Source organism: Anoplopoma fimbria, chromosome 6, assembly GCF_027596085.1.
Source record: "Anoplopoma fimbria isolate UVic2021 breed Golden Eagle Sablefish chromosome 6, Afim_UVic_2022, whole genome shotgun sequence".
Classification (NCBI taxonomy): Eukaryota; Metazoa; Chordata; class Actinopteri; order Perciformes; family Anoplopomatidae; genus Anoplopoma; species Anoplopoma fimbria.
This window is the reverse complement of record NC_072454.1, coordinates 18,588,022-18,606,112: the sequence shown is the minus strand read 5'-3', so window position 1 is coordinate 18,606,112 and position 18,091 is coordinate 18,588,022.

Genomic DNA, 18,091 nt, shown 5'->3' with positions numbered 1-18,091 from the left:
CATGGCTATATTTAAGTTTGGTGCAGCTCCTAAATACATGCATTACATGATACTATGCATGACTTAAAGGCATTTAAATGCTGCTGAAACAACGGTTATATGTAATCCAGATTTATCGCACTGCGGTTTTATAGTAACCTAGACGTCTAGGCATCTTTTGACCTGCATGTCACAAAATCAATGCATGCAGGGTAACAATAGTGCAGCAGTGATCTCCCCTGATCTATCTTTATAGAGGTTCGGAAATGCACATTTCCTAAAGCCAAGAGATGTTCTCATAAGGTGCAGGAGAACAGAAAGCAGGTAGAAAGGCATCTAAATGATTGCTGTCCACCCACACAAAGACTGCAGGTATAATCAGTCAGTCAGTCAGCAGGAGCAAGGGCGAACGCATTGCACAGTCACACTAGAGTGAATGCAGGTTGTAGACTTATGCACGCATGTAGATCGAAAACACCAGCAACAGCATGCCGCTGGCATTATGGACAGGGACACCTCCACCCGGATCCATCTCCATGTTGACGCTGAGAAGGTGTAACTGAGTCCCGCTGTCAGGAGGCTAATCCCTCCCAGGGACCGATTTAGCTGCAGCGTCTCGTCGAGCTTTCATCTTCAGTCCAGAGCTGATGTAACTGAGGCCGCTGCCCTCACTAACTGAGTTATGTTAAGAGCAAACGGCCTCACACCTGCTCGCCGGCTACATTGAGGCTGGTGCCGCCGTTACAGGAGATAGACGACTGATAGATTTAGAAGCCGATATCTCACAGGAGGATCCTTCTTCACCACCAAAGAGCATCAGGAAGATCTGGAGCAGGTCAACTTCCAGATTCACACACTGTCAAATGCCAGCAGGGCGGGTCGGTGATGAAGGGGAGATCTGAAGCAGCCTCAAAGATCAACCCCCCCAAACCCTTAAACCCCCTCTGGTGCCTGCGGGGCCGTCTGTGGACTCCCTGCACACCACGCGCAATTACCCTTTAAGCTGTTCCCAAGCACAATTACCTTTTGCGCCTTAGCAGAGCAACACATGGTATTGCAATAATGTAGGGAATGGTCATTGATGGTGTGTGTTGGTGTGTGTGTGTGTGTGTGTGTGTGTGTGTGTGTGTGTGTGTGTGTGTGTGTGTGTTGTGTGTTTGTAGGGGTGAGGAGGAGTGTTGGGTTAGTAACACTACCCTTTATCCTGTCTCCTGGTTGGAAAGACCATACTGTGATCAAAGTGTCTTTGAAGATCTGTATTTATGGAGGTAAAATGGCAACTCCACTTTTTTTTCTTTTTTTTTCTTGGAAATCTGTGTGTTATCTATCTCTGTGACAACCTCAGCTGTACTGTGTTAAGTGCTATTTGGAGATCTAGGGTGCTTGCTGTAGTTTTTACGGGTGTACTTGCTCAGGGTTTTATCTCTGAATAAAGTGTTTTAGAAAATCTGGAAAAACTGTTGATTTGATGCGATGCTCATCTCATCTGATCATCTTAAGTTTTTTGTTTTTCGTTTGTAGCGATGTCTCTGTGATGAGAGATCTCTGCATATAACTTGACGACTACCATGATATCAAAAAAGAGGGAAGGGTGGCAAAAGTAGGGCTGGGCGAGATAGATTTTTGAGAAATAATCAGCAGTAATGTGCATATGATGATAATAATAAGTGGATAAAGGTAACAGTTAAAACAGTCTGGTAAGTTCAGAAAATTACAACACTTAACTTTAATGCAGTCCTTAAAACCAGGAAATTACAACATTTATGTTAATTTACCATATTACAATAACCAAAATCTAGGACAATATCTAGTCTCATATCGCAATATTGATATATCGATATATATTGCCAGCCCTAGGCCAGAGTAACGACAATCTAATCCAAATTGTAATAAACCCTTATTGAAATAGAATTTAAAAATGTCTACAGCGGTGTAGGCGGTGTGTGTACAGTGGAGTGTGTGTGGACGAGGTCGAGGGGTGCATGCGCCTCTCTTCATGCGCTTCCTGTGAGAGCCCTATGCACGGCTTGGTGCCATCAATTGTCAGAGATGGTGAAGTGATTAATTTCTGTGTCAGGTCTTGGGCTGATTGGACAAGCCTTTGGGGAGAGCCGGATTGATTGGATGGTTCCTGTTTCTGTATAGATTCAGTGGTTGTGATGATGGAAATAGAGAAGGGAGGGGGAGTGTGGGGGCACACGGTTGCACTCCCTTCCTCTCTCCCCCTCTCTTACTCTCTCCCTAGAGATCGGCCACAAATTAATACAAATTTAGTGCCCTCTTCTCTGCCCGAGCCTGGGCGCTCACCTTCCCCCCAGGTAGGAAAAACAGGAGAGAGGACGATGGAGCAGGTGCAGCCAAGTGCAGAGCAATCGGAAGAGAAATGATTGAAATATCAGTGAGTGAGTGCTTTTGTGCTTGAGAGACAATGTGTGTGTGTGTGTGTGTGTGTGTGTGTGTGTGTGTGTGTGTGTGTGTGTGTGTGTGTGTGTGTGTGTGTGTGTGTGTGTGTGTGTGTGTGTGTGTGTGTGTGTGTGTGTGTGTGTGTGTGTGTGAGTGTGTGAGAGAGAGAGACGGCAGAGGAAGAGCAGATATGAAAAACAGTTTTCACAAAGAATTAGAAAAAAACAGAGTGTTCCACTTTTACTGCTGACACCTGTGTTAGTTTCTGTACTGTATGTCTTGGTTAAACATCTGGACAGATGTTTTTGAATCTTCAATGGATTTGTAGAAACCTTGTTAAAGTGGACACAAAAAATGTAAAAGTCACGGCAAATCCAGTCTGTGTTCATGTGAATCAGCGGAACTTAAAGCTTGTTATTGTTGTCAAATCAGGCCACAAAAAGAGGGCATTACCAGCCCAGTGATGGTGGCAGAGTGACCCCTTCTGGTGTGACGCCCCAGCACTGTCTGCTCCACTCTATGGACAGCGTGCCCAGTGCTCCCAGTCTGGCTGACTGGTTTGTTCTGCTGGTTCAGTGTTACTTGACAAAGCCATTCTTGTAGCAACTAATTAATCATCTTTAGGAGACTCACTACTGTTAAAAGAATGTCTTAGTAGTGCTGTCAGTTAGTTTTCAGTCTTGGTTCTTTCTAAATGTGAGTTGTCTGTTAATTTAGTTAGCCTTTTTAACCGCAGTGTAGACTCAAAACATGGCTTGTATTTAGAAAGAACAAGCATAACATGGCATTTTAGATAAAGAATATTTGATGAGCACCAGTTTCTTTAATTCCCTTTGAATGCACTTCTTTAAAATGATTTGTGTTGCCTCACTGAAATCATGTAGTCCATTACTTCTAAGTGACACTTTGATATCTGATACCTCATCCTCTACATTGAAAATATATCAATATGTAAAATGGCCTTATTGATTAAACTCTATTCTGGGTTTTGTCTTTCATTATTAATGGCATCTAAATTTTTCTGTGCAGAGCTCTATTGATCTTTCCATCACATTATACATTTTTATAAATTCACGATGTGATCCTCTCCCTTGCAGTTTCACCATAGAACATCTGCGGGTGTTGTTTGTGCGTCTGTGGCGGGCGGAGTACAAGACATTGTGTTAACTGTGTGAGACACTAATCCTCAGGGGACAATTGTGACACTTCAGTTTGACAAATCCTTTTCATTTCACTTTCATAACATGCTGTGTCATCGCAGAGAGCACCTCAGCTAAACCGTAGCCTTTAGCCCACGTCAAGTGCAGCTCTGTGAGAATGACCTTGGAGGGTCTTCTTTGATGCGGCCGCCACATGGAGATTAGCAGGTTTCGTGTCTGTGTGTCAAAGTCCAGTAGCTTTCTCTCTGATGATGCCTACTGTCAGTGCTGCTACATGAGCCGCAGCTACCAGAGCTCTAATGAATTGGGTTGCTATGCAGAAACCATGTTCTGAAACACAAAGACAAAAATATGATGAGCAAGTGTATTTTGAAAAAGAAATTCTAAGCATTGCTGTCTCAGCCAAATCAATGCAATGTTTTGCACTGCGTTGGTTAGTAATGGGCTGACAGTGGACAATGTACCCCTGACATTTTGGCAACCCAAGTTGGGCACAATTTATTGCCCAAACTCAGGAGGTGGGTTTGGGAAAAACATAACGCACTTGGGTCCATATTTGTTAAATAAAAGCCCCACCTGCACCCTTTTGGGTCAATTATTAGTCCAAATGCAGTCCAGTTAAGTACAGTAGTCGGTTGCACCCATCCTATGATTTAAACTTTTGCAGCATTATAATGTATGAGAAGGTTTACGCACCACTAAATTAAAATTGGTTGCCCCACACAAATTTAAAGTTTAATTGTCACTATATATTTACACTATGACATAACATGATCAGATGTTTCTGTTCTGCAGCTCACTGAATTCAAAGCACAGATAATGTTAGCTTGCTGATATATCGTCCCTTTTCAGAGTGAAGAGTAAAAATGTTTTGTGGAATATGATCAACACATCATACCTTCAACCTAATGAAATGCTGGTTAATGAACTTGGAAGATGAAACGTCACAAATAACAAAAAGATCCTCAAATTACAAATGTTACCCAAAATGACAAGTAGTGTCAGGTAGGTTAGCGTAGTTGTATTTTTCCCACCAGTTCTAATCTTCTTGAATGCCACTTAATATGAAACAGTGATATATCTCCTTGTTAACCATCGACATGAATTATGTTTTTAATATTGCCTACAGTGGCCATACTTTCAACCCCCAAACGGTACAGTTGAAGTGTACCTCATGTTTACACACATGCAAATGTATGGGTTCAATATGACGGACAATTATTTCAGCTCTTATTTTTGGATGTTCTAATGTGATTTTCTTTTTTGATTTCTTTCTTTTTTTTCCCCCCGCCATGCCCGAATGAAAATGTTGCCTCCTCCTGTTGTTGTTGTTTGCGAAGAAGGAGTAAGCCTCCTGGAGCTCTTTAGAAGAAAAAAGACTTTCTCTTTGGCCTGTCAGATAACCCTGAGCGTATTGACGGGTTCTGTTTGAAAGAGCCGCAGGCGTCATAGCAACGCCTTGACAACAACATATTGATTGATGGACACAAAAACAGACAACAAAATTCAGACGCATGGTGCGTTGTTGTGCTTATGTTTTAATATTGGGTTAGGTGATAATAATGAGAGGGACAGAACATGAAAAACATCATTGTAAACCCTGAAAACAAGTATAATATTATCATTATTTTAATGTTGGTGAAAACTGTGACATTTCAGGGTTTTACAGATATTTGTTGGGACTCAGTCACTCTGGACACCCATCTTAAAACCGTGACAATCCCGAACAAACAGGGACTTTTTGTTCGGGATTTTCTTTTAAAAAGCTATTGGTTCTACAGCTACTTCCTGTTTACATAGTTAATTGTTTATGATTGGACGGCCATGTTTCGATAATGAGGAACCCAGTTTATTAAACCACTAGTTTGAAACTATCTAGTTGTAACCAAATAATGAGTAAGTGCACACAGGAAGGGGCCCGTGTAGGGGGTTTAGAATGGCTGCTCTCATGTAGCCCACCTTGGCCCCATTAGGGACCCACATGGGCAGACACACTGTGTATGGAGCTGATGGACAAATTGGTATGGGCCCCAGGGCTCAGAATCAGTATCACATGCCAAGCTCACGTGGACGTGTTGGCCATTTTATTCAAATGTTCCTCCACTGGGCTTTCACTTCTGTCATTTGTAGCACTCAGATGCAATCAGTGTATCGGGGACCAGTGCTCATTTGCTTTACAAGACTTGATTAAAACCGGACCACATTCAGAATAACAGTGTTTACTCAAATAATAATGGTTCTTGTATGTAGGTCAGTCAGTGTCTAGTTGTCCTTGTACGGTTTTGTCCGAGTGCTGTCTCATTTGAAAATGCGGCAGCAGGAGGACTGCGGGGCTACAAGTGTGTCGCAGAGGGATGCTTTCAGCTCCCATGTTCCTCCGCCTCCCTTCCTCTCCTCGTCTGTCATCATCCACATGCGAGTGCTTCTTTGTGCTTTGGCCTTTAGTGAAGTGGTCCATTGTGCATCAGTCTATGAGCTCATGAACCCTCGGTGCCCCCGAGGAAATCTACTGTCAAAACTGGAGCATCGGTACAGTTAAGACTAATATGTCCATCATCGGTGGCTTTTTAATTCAATACAGTAAATCGTTTAAAACAGCCTTTGTGTTTTAGATTTTGGTCCTCTGGATTTTTTAGGCTTACAAAATGTCCTGTCTTGGTCGCAGTTGCCTTTATCTCAAAGTGAATGAAATGTGGCTCCTAATCCTCCCTGGAGGCTATTTTCCCCCCATGAAACCTGTATGTCCACGGGGTAGAACACCATGCAATCCCCCTCTCCCTGGGCACCTCTAATCACCTCTAAATCAGATGCCTTCAGCAGTTTTCACAGGACAATAGTGTTGCCACTGTTAAACCCCGAGGCAAATCACCATACGGAACAAGAGCAGGAGGTATCTGTAGCAAAATTGGAGCACCATATGTTTCTGAAAGGTTGTTTTTTTTGATAATAGTTTTCCCTGATACTAGCCCATACACACAGAAAGAGAGGGACAGAGAAGCCTAAAGGGCTCAGGAAGGAAGGAAGCCCTAGATTTGCTCACCAGACAGGCTTTACTGATGAAAGAAGTGTCATTGTCACATGCACGCATTAACACAGAAGACATACAGTAGCCTTGGGCCAGCATGGACAGACTGCTGCTAACAGCAAAGAGCTTGGTGTTCATGGTGCAGGTGTGGTGCTCTCTTTGAAGCTGCTCTAAATGATGTTACTTCACCAGCTCAAGTCGACATTCAGCTGTGGTTCTTTTTTTATCATTTATCCATTTTTCAAAAGAATATTTTAACAATCCCCTCCAGTCATGTTTTAAGACACAACAATACTCTGCATGGAATAATAATGTGCCTCTGATATCGTTTAACACAAAAAGGTTAAATTAGCTTGTTAAAAACCACATCCAGTCCTTCTCATTAAAAAAACGATGAATATGCAAATATCGTTCTTTTGAAAAGTTGAACTGCTAGACACATTATGTCTCTTTCATCATTCAATTCGGGCGGCTGTGGTATAGTGGAGAGCAAGGTAGTTCTCCAATCAGAGGGTCGGTGGTTCGATACCCTGCTTCAGCAGTCGATGTGTCCTTGGGCAAGACACTTAACCCCAAGTTGCTCCCGAAGGCTTGCCATCGGTGTGGACTGGATGTTGCATGAATGTTAGTTAGAGTCTGATGGTGGCACCTTGCATGGTAGCCTGTCATCAGTGTGTGAATGGGTGAATGATATGTAATATACTACTGATTGTAAGTCGCTTTGGATAGAAGCGTCTGCTAAATGACTGTAATGTAATGTAATGTTGATGTGTTGTGGCAGTTATAGCGGACAGTTATCTGCTGTCATTCTGAATGTCTTAGCCCAGCAGTGCAGGCAGCCAATAAATACAAGAAGAAGACTGAAGAAGATGTTTCCTCATCGAAAAACGCAACATCAAGAAACCCAGCGTCTTAGTCTACCTTTTAATAACGTGCCTTATTTCACAGAAGCTGAATTGATATTAAATATTAACAGATTTATATTGACTTTGTATGTCTTGCGCTCCGATGAATTATTCCGCCATGCTGATCAAATCTGTGGCTTGGAATCAAGAGACGCTGGCTGTGTTAGAGGTGGAGGTCAGAGATATGCACATCAGTCATATCCCGACAATGGCGGCACTGGACAGTGCTGGCCTCTTCTGCCGAGGAGGAGAGAGCCTCAAGGATCCCCTTTCAGCAGATGGGGGTGTGTTAGCAGGGCAGAGGCAATTAGGCCAGCTATAATCCTCCATCTGCTTTACTCCATCGCCATCCCCTCAGCCAGAAACACGGCTGCCCCCAAACCCAGAAGACCTGGCTCCTACCGTAGCGAGAAAAACCCTGACTGAGCGCGATGAAACTAAAATAAACTCTGTCAGCCGTTTTTTCCTTTTTAATTGCACTCCAACACTCTTTGTTGCGTTTTCTTCAACTGCACCTGCTTCCTTTCAGGTTCTATCCCTCAACACTTTCTTCGCTATTTCAACACTTTTCTTCACTTTCCTGGAGAACTGAGGCGTGGGCATCTTGTATCTGCATCTTAATGGCACTTGTAAGCACATGCTGGGCATAAATAGTGCAGAGTAGACGTAAACATATTTTAGGCCCAATGCTGGTGTAAACATACTGACTCCACAAAGATACTGGTATTATAAATCGCTCCTTAAATAACATCCCACCAAAGTGTGGCGCACACCTCACTCTGTGCCCATTTTTGGACCATATCCGCTCCTATACATATGGTTAAACGACACTTTGTACTTTATTCATTTCAAGCATACACCGAGCTTTTACCGCTCACCGCTAAGCCGCTAACCTAACCTACATAGTATTTGTGGGTGTGATGAAGTGAGGTTCAGGTTGAAGTATGAAGAAGAGCTTTTCAATAATATATAACTTAAATCCATCAGAGAGTTTTTTCTTGTCTGTTTGGCCTTTTGGCCACCTGTAACATTCAAGTGCCAAGTGCTGTAATTATAAGAAGGCCTTTTATAAATAAAGAGTAGAGGTTAAATGGCTTTCCATTTATTCATTCAGTTAAAAATCTATTTTTTTGGGGGGGCAAAAAAAGCTTCCAGTTTTTGAATTGTTAAGAAAATTGGCTTCTTGATTGGAGTAAATTGCCATTGAAGTGACCTCGCCTCCAAACCACCCGTGTCACAGAGGAGTATGAATGCTGCACATTTGCTTCCCGATGTTAAAATCAGGCAAATTTCGTTCTGGATGTCAAGCACTGAGCCAAAAAAAAAAGGAAAGACACGGTAACTGTGCACATGCTGAACATAAAGAGACCATCTGCTGGAATCTTCTGCCTGTCTGGAAAAGACATGACATTTTCCTGGTTCATTTGAGCTGTCTGTCACTTTAATTTTAGTTTTTCCGTCAAAATGTATTTTAGTTACTGCAGTCAGTATGGATTATAATGTGCCTTAGTAGTTCAAATTCAGAATATAAGTGGCTTGTATGGGTGCTTATTTAGCCGTTGTCTTTAAAATTAGACATGTAGGACTGAGGAGACTTTTTTTTGTACATGGCAGCTTTAAATCCACACAATGCAGCTGACCCCAGAGAGTTTCTGTAATAAATGCTGGACACCAAACAGAAATACAGAATATACTGTATTATGGGACAAACATCCAGAGTTGTCAGCAGAACCAGGATAGCCTATATATCATGCAGGCTGCTTTCTTCTCGCCTACCTGCCCCAGGGAGAGTGTCAAGCAACAATACATAAGTGTTGCCATTGCCACCAGTGGTGCATTGACCTTCTGCAGTGCGAAACGGGTCACATGGAGTACAGTTCCTGCCTCAGGACTAATCCACCAACAACATGACGCAGGCGGACGGAAAGAACATAACAAGCATTCACGTCAATCAAACGAATTGCCTTTTTCACCAATTATAGCAGTTTTTAGCACCTGGTTTTGCGCTAACTTTCTATTTATGTTAATCTTGATTCAATGAACTCCAGACTGCACACTCACCAGAATGACCAGCTCCCAGAGGAAATGGAGAATGATTCACTCAGTTAGAAAAAAAACAGTGAGCTCTCTTATGTGTAGTCATGTTCCTCCACTATAAAGAAAAGGCTCTTTTTTTCCCGAGCTGTATGGAGGTTTGTTCCATTCTGTGCTCTATCCGGCGGCATCAGCCTTACTCTCTCAATGGTCTGCAGAAACACATGTCAAGGGGTCAGTGCATTAGTAGCTGTTATTCTGCAAGTCTGCAACACAGGGAGCCGGCAGTACAGCTAGATGCAGGAGTGGTCATGTTTGAGATTCGCATTTTATGTACAAAAGAAACACAATTTATATAGTAACATTTAATAAGATGCACTAAATTTAGAGACATTACATGTACGCTTTAATCAGCGTCATTTTCAGCCACAGCAGGCGCCTTTTTCAGCAGACAAAGCAGGTTTCAGACTCCAGTGTTGTCCAAGTCGGTCTAGTTAACAACATCAGCTTGTCGTCTGGAGCTCCAGCCCAGCTAGGCCCTCACTCTAAAATAGATCATCAGCCTACCGCTGGTACAGTAGTAATAGACAAAAAGGTTTGGTTAAAAAATATATAGTTTGATTAAAATGAATCAAAAATAGGCTGTCAGTTTATGTTGTTATATTGCTCAAATAAACTCCAAGCCTGGCAGTGACCTGAGAAACGCTGAGGTTTTCATTGTGTCTTTGCAGAATATTTAAACTCCTCTGCTAAATGTGGAGTATTTAGTTTATCCAGAAAGAGAACCTTATTTCCAAACATTGCTTTTGGCACAGGGAGATAATCATCAATAAATATCAGTCTTATGTATATCTGGATTGATTACTGGCAGAGCTGGTCGGTCTCCAGATAGAAAAAAGACATTTACATCTGGTATGCACTAGAGGCTCGGGCAATCAGCACAGCCACAGCAGCACTTGATGAAATACCTTCTGAAAAGGCCACCTCTTCACATTTGTAAAAGTCACCTTCCATTATCTTCCAATTGTGGGAGTCGGGTGTTCCTTTGAGCTCTGTAATGTTATCTTTTACAAGTGCGACAGGACCAGCCTGACATTTGTAAACAGTCAATTTACTTCCTATTCCTTCGATTTCGATGTATTCATGACCAATCGGATACGGCTCCTTTTCTTCTGACTGCTGTGGCTTCAGACAGCTAGACGTGACCGTAAGAAGCCGTCCAGAGCTGCAATCATCTTTCCAGCTAAATGCCACAGTGTCATGGCATTGGTACTTCACACAACGGCTCGTCCAAAGCACATGTATCATGCCGCTGTCTGCATTTTATAAGAAATACGCTGTACTTATAATAATGTAGCAGTGTGACCGGTTTGGCAGTTGGTTCCTGATAAAGTGAGTGGGTGTAATGCAATGTGTAATTGGCAGAAAGAATTGGAGTGTGTGAACTAGAGGTGTGAAAGAAAAGCAACAGTCCTCTGAGCATATTGGAAAATCTGCAATCTGTTGCGGTTTTAATGGTCCGGCAAAAATCTAAATTTACAGTATTGTAAAGATTTTAGTGTGCAAGAAACACGAGTCTACGTGTATTCAAATTGAGACAGTTCCTTTGGACATGTTTCTATAATCATTACCGTATGATGATAGATGGATTTCATACTTAAAAGCTAATTACAGAAATTCAAAGGACCTCGGACTGTTGACAGCTTGGCCTTTTTTAAACTGGATAGAGGTAGATTACTCAAGGCCTCTGGGAAAAGGCTGTAAAGTTTACATCCTCTTGTTAAATGTTTTATGCGATGTTAATTCTAACTGCATTATTAGATCATTTTTCTTGCTTCCATGTAGACTGTAGTTTACGGCTCGCAATTGACTAGATGATAGTACAAAGTCATATTTATTATATAATTGTAAATACAATCATACAAATGTACATCCACTTTTGAAAACACAGCATTTTGTTTATTCTGTTTCAATCATGGCTGGCCTAAGGGGTGCAACGGATCACAAAACTCACGGTTTGGGATCGTATCACGGTGTTGAGTCAAGGATCAGCAGGGGAAAAAAGGGGGAGCAAATGTAACTTTTAGGGATGCCCCATTCACTTTTCTTTGCCGCCAATACCATTTGCTGATCATCGATGAGCCATAATTCCCAATACTGATGTAACTGTTACTGTTGTAATTGTTTTGTTGAAGCAGTTGGGTTTTTTTTTTAACAACCATCTTGTAAAATCATTCAACTGCTCTGAAGTCAGTGTGAACTGTCAAAAACTCTACATGGTATCATTTTCATTTTTTACAGTCATCTATTGTGGATATTTGCATAAAAACACACAATTCAAATAATTAGAAAAAAATTGATTATATTATTATTGATAGAAATAAATATTGGCATTTGTTTTAACAATTTAAAATAAGCTGTTTAGAGCTGGTGTTAGGAAGTCAAACAGGTCATAATTCACTCTCTAATATCTATTTTATATTGCTGTGAAAAAAACTCCCTCAAACAACTGTTTTTATTCTAGCTTCTTGCCAGTACTACATTTTTCAAGGTTACATTGAACACATCATGGCAACGTAATCGTCTCGCATGGACGCATCATATTGTAACTGAATGGAAGCTGTTAACACCGGTGCTGCCAACGTTACTGGCTCTCCTCCAGCTGATTTCACCACAGATTATTTGTTCACAATGTAGCATTTTCAGGGATCTGCACCTTTTAACTTGATATTACAAGCCAGTACCTCAAAAGCATTTTGAGCCTTACGAAAATACCAGAGTTGAATCAGCTGCACTCAGTCCCACAGTTTGTACATTATTGAATGTAGTCCAATGCCATGAAAGAATAGAACGAGTGGGATGACAAGGACTCAAACAGACAAAACACTAAGCACATTGTTGAGACCCCAACTGGCTGATTCATCACAACACCTGCCATAAAGCATATCCCAAAAAATACAAGCCCAAGTATGGTCGTGTAGAAGGTAGTGTAGCTACCAAAACGTGCACGGAGAGGAAGCGGAGTTGTGCTACTGGCAAAAAACCTCGACTGGTAGTAGCTAATGTAGCATGTAGAGCCTGAGAGACGCTCTGCGTGTGCTGTCATTCATTTCCATTATCCCTGAGTGGGAGCACCAATGGAGATATCAATCAGTCCGTGGATACTCGCGCTGAAGCTGTCATGCACCACCATGCGCCACCATGCCGGAGAGAGCTGTGACGGACAAAGATGGATGACGCGTCCCCACTCAGGGGATATCCTTAACAGGAGAATAATTAGCTGAATGCAAGTCAAGCAGGACTCATTGGCATTGGACGACCTCACCTTCGGTTTGCACGGGGAGACTGCGGAAAAACTCGATAAAGCTCAGAGGAACGGAAGGTGAATCTCTTGAGGTGTTTCATCTTTATGACGCAGAAATGATTTTCAGAGTGGTGCTGCAGATAAAACCAATGTTGGCTGACTCCATGCACGCTCAGGTCCGCCGGCTACAGAAAGAGGCCAGGGCGTGGTAGAGAAACACCTGAGCCAATCACTGGCAGGCAAAACAGGATGGAGGTGCTCTAGCTGGAGCCCTACAGCCTTGATGGAGCAGTGTCAGGTGTCTTTTCAAAAGATTTATAAATAGCACATGGCTGCTCCCCGCGCTGCAGATCTGCCTCCCTCTCAGTGTCATTAAGCCCAATTGGAGCGGTAATTGCTTATAGCGAGGCAGTCAACCACATCGCTGATGGATGGAAGGAGACGACAAGACTATTTTTGGCAAAGCTGTGGACGCGGTAACAGGACACCTTTTTAGCAGCAAACCATTTTCTCATCAAATTTTACCTTACAGGTGCTGCCACACCCCCAAAACGTAATTTCCTCATTATGGCATTTTAATGCATTTATGCATGAATAGAGAGAAAATGAAGATGTGCCGTTTCACTGTATTGTTTCCTCTGTATGCGGCGCATCAGTATCACAAATCAGAGTCTTGTTGTTGACCCAGACAGGGAGCCTTTACACAATGAGCTATTATAGCTTCCTCGATTGTGTTGTCAAAAATATTACACACACACACACTGACACACACACACACACACACACACAGCAGCAGGCCGCTGAAAGGAGAGTACCCATCAAAGAGAAGAAGAACGATGCACTTTTTTCCCCCAGATTCATTCTCTTTACTCATGGGGCTCCCTCTTTTTTTTGTCTCCTAAGTTCAACCAGCCAGAAGGTCATATTTCAGCTCGCCACCTCACCTGCCGCAGTCTGCTCAATGACAGATAAACCCAGTGGGTTTGCTCCGAGCCTTGTGCCTGCAGATGGCACGACGGTGCTGATGGGGCACTCTGGCGAACTGGAGACTGCACAGGGATGTTTAAGAGAGGGAGGGGGTCCTACAGAGTCTGAGTAATAGTAACACTAGCTGGACTGAAATGCCAGGGAGAAATGTGAAGAATGGATGAGCCAGTGCCATGGCAACAAAAACAAAGGGAAGGCGGCATAGCTAAGACTCCCAGGGTGACTGTTCATGCTCTTTTTTTCCTGTATTTCCCTCAGCACCAATAACAAGATGCTCACAGGGGCCGACAGTTCATTACTGCTGGAGGGCTCAATTGATTTCTATACAGTACATTTTTTACATATGCTGTGAGAAGAAATGAGAAGAAAAAAAAAACAACAACACAGAAGCTGCTGTTGGACCATTTTTTTCCCATTGTAGATAAATCAGATACAACTTAAATTGGATGCTAAATTAATTAGATTCTGCCTGAATAATGAATTGCGTGTGTGTGTGTGCGCCCATGAAATAGTTTTTACACTTTTTTCAATTAAAACATCCCTTTTCCCCTGCTTGCTTTGTAATAAATGAAGCCCAGTGGAAGATATTCACGCAAAAAGATTCTCAAAAAAATATATAAGCGACCAGAATTGGGGCAAAAAGACGTAATGCCCTATATAAAGACGGAGGTAGAGATCAGTCGTAGACGTTCCCACTGTGTCCGTGACCTCGGGGGTCAAACAGAGACAGACTCCCCTGAGTCCTTACAAAGGGCTCCTCAAGTTCTCCTTCTACGCTGCGGGAGGAATGGCGGCTTTTGGAAACCTCCCAGGGGAGACACAACAAAGTGACCTCATGGCTCTGCAGTGGACCGACTGCAGAGCATGATATGGCAGCTCCCTCCTCTGTCCCTCTGCCAGCCGTATATTATTAATCTGCTAGCTGTATATTAATAAACCTCAAAGACCTCAACTCCTAGTGCCACTACATGTTTCCTGTTTGCTAGTTTTGCCCTTGAAAGTGCTGTGGTCCTAATTCATAATGTTGTGTGATGTTCCAGACTCGACAAGGTCAGTAAGGTACAAGGATGAAATGCAGTTTGTATTTTTTTTTCATGCTGGTGCAGATTTGTTCCTCAAAGCTTTAGCAGTTTTAGTTTTGTTAGTTAGTTTTTTCATTTAAAGAGATACATAATATTCTGTTTTCTGGTCTTGTCTTTTGCCATTTTGCCACAGAACTTTGTTTTTATTTTGTTGCAAACATATTAGAGGGTAAGCACTTGAATCAAGGCGACAACAGCTGTACTTTACCTCTGGCTCTGGTAAACTACAGAGTGCCAACCTGCCCGCAGAGACAATGCCAACATGCTGATTTCTATCAATTCTAATATTCACTTTGGTCACCATCTAACTTTATCGGGTTAGCATTCTAACATTTGCCAATCTGCAGTACAGCTGACGCTGATGGGAATGTCATAAGTATTGCAGGTATTTGTTTGTATACAAAAGTATTGGACAAATATTTTTACTTCAGGACCAAAGTGCTGTGCATAAAATTACATCTAGACACATGTAACGGTATATAGATATACATACAGTCTCCTATTTGCATGCTATGATGCTAAGCAGCTTACTGTTTATGTGTTGAGATCCACACTGAGCTCCCACTTGAAAATTAAAGAATGTTTCATTAAAGGCCCATTTAATTCTAACTACGAAACACTAGAAACCAAGTGACGTTTAGTGCGGGTAATTTCCTCATATTGAGCTTAAAGCATGAAATAAATAATCAGGAGCAAAAGAACATATGTAACTACCTTCATAAAATGGTTAGAGATCATGCTGAATTCAGGAAGAAGCGAGAGGGAAGATTATTATTCAGCCTAAAATCACAGGTTTTATTGGGGAGACCAAAGTGAATAAAGTAACGTGTCAAAACAGAACTGAACGCTAACAAATTCAGGAGCAGTTGCCCCATCTTTTATTATCTAATGCTTCATATCTCCAGATGTCACTCATTGTTTTAATGTTCATATGGGTTCTTCTGTAATGAGCATATATGGGTTTACTTTTGGAATTTCATTCATTTTTCTTTCCTCTTATTGTTTTGTTCTTTTTGATTTATACTTAAATTCTGTTAAACATTGATAATACTTGATTGCATTTTATTTGAGTATGCCTAGATTAAAAGATATGTAGATGGGCCTCGGCAATACACGGAAATATCCATAAATACATAGATTAATATTTAAGTGTGACATGCAACCAGCTTACAACACACGATATACTGTGTGTGACCATGAGGTTAAACTGGGGTTGATTGAGATTAAGGTGATTTAGGATATACATTTGGGTATTTGACATGAGTTTGGATGTATGTATTAGACTTAATCTATAAATGTTAAGCACCACTCTAATCAATTGATATAAAGTAGCACGTTTCTGACTCCTCCGATGAACGAGGAGGCTTCCACCTGTCACAGTTTTTTAACAAAACATTCAAACTGTCAGCGTTTACTGCAGTTCGGTGCCCCCGTGGCTGTTTATACTGTTGTGAAAGTAATTGGAGCAAACTAATATATGAAGAGGAACCACTGCAGGACAAAAAAACACTGTCAGGGTGATTCAATTAAACTTGACTTAATTAAGCACATAAAGTTGGTCTGAAGCCATGGGCGTGTTTTTTTTTTTTTTTTTTTTTTTTTTTTTTTTTTTTTTTTTTTTTTTTTGAGGTCCTATTGATTCTAACAGGACCGACAGATTTACAACTTTGTTTTGTATCCCAATTTCAGAACTTGAGATTGTCTTGTCAACCAAAGTTTCTGCCTGAGGCCAGATCAGAGCAGGATATTAAAACAAGTCTTTCTGTAAATAAACTGAGCCTTCAGGTCAGTGAGCGTCAATCTCCAAACATCAAACATATATTAAGTTAGTTTAAGAAATCCACGGTCCGGAACAATCACTCAGCAAACACACAGACAATGTTTATTTTATTTCCCCACAATATGCATCCTTAATCCAAGCTCTGTGATGAATATTGATGCTTCCATTTAAATTTATCTTGTCTCCTATAGAAGTGAGTCTGCTTATCTAGGTTTACCCCTTCCATTTCATTTAGATAATTCATGCCGGGTGATTGTCAAGCCGATGCAGGCGACTGTAATTCCAAACATAACGTAGCTGTAAAAAAAAGATTAATAATACATCTAGGGGCAAGCATTCCTGTGAAACTGCAATACATTTCAGAATGACTTTGCGTTGTTGGTGGTGAGGCGCCGCATATTCCAACAGGCATCTATTCTCAGATGTGTGTTACAGCCTGCATCTTTTATAGATATACATCCTCCCCTACAGGAATTCTCGCATTGCTATCTGTTTTCTCTGTCGCTCTCCATTTTTTCCTCTCTTTTTCACCCTGCCTCCTTTTTAAATTCTAAATGGCAGTAATGTCCTTGGGCCGCTCTTCATCATCTGTTTGTTGCGTTTGTGTGTTAGCGCTGAAAAAGATGGGAGAGTTTTAAGAGGGCCCATATAGCTGCTCTTGACACGTGTATTAAAATGTTGCACGTCTCAAGGCTAAATTGCTATAAATAGTGTGTTGGGCTATTGTCAAATGTACTCAATATTGTGTGTGTGCACGTGTGGCATGAGTGAACACACAGAGTGACCATCAAGTAATAGAGACCCAAGATTCTGTGTGATGACTGTCTATCACACACACTTAAAACTGTAAACTCAAATTGGATGGGAACATTTAAACGTAATGCTTTTACTCACCTCAAAATTTTTACTATAAATATTCTAATTCCTGGTATGAGATCAGCATGACCCAGACAGTGACCCCTTTCAACAGAATAGGCAATATAAATTGGCTGCCAACCAAGGGTCAACACAGTAATCTGTTATGTAAAAAGACTTCACATATGTAACATTAATATCCGGTCAGGGAGGTCAGCAGAGGAAGTGTTTGATAGATATGGCAGAAAAGTGACATGTGAGTATTACTGAAAGTAGATAGAAAAATCACGGCACACGTGGCCCCTACACTGATGATATATTGGTCCAGTATTAACCAATCACAGGGGATGTTCGTTCACAGGACAAGGGGAACGCCATTGATGTATATAGAGAAAGGCAGTGGGAGCGAGGGGTCTGATGGGTTTGGATGTTTAGTTCAAATGTCAGCTGTTTATATCTACATACGGATCGGGTCCTCTTCCACAGAGTCCGCCATTTTTTACAGCCACAAACTAAACACTGTTTATAGATTTTGGCCATTTGCGCTTTTGCGTTGCCCACCGTAGTTCCCCCAACA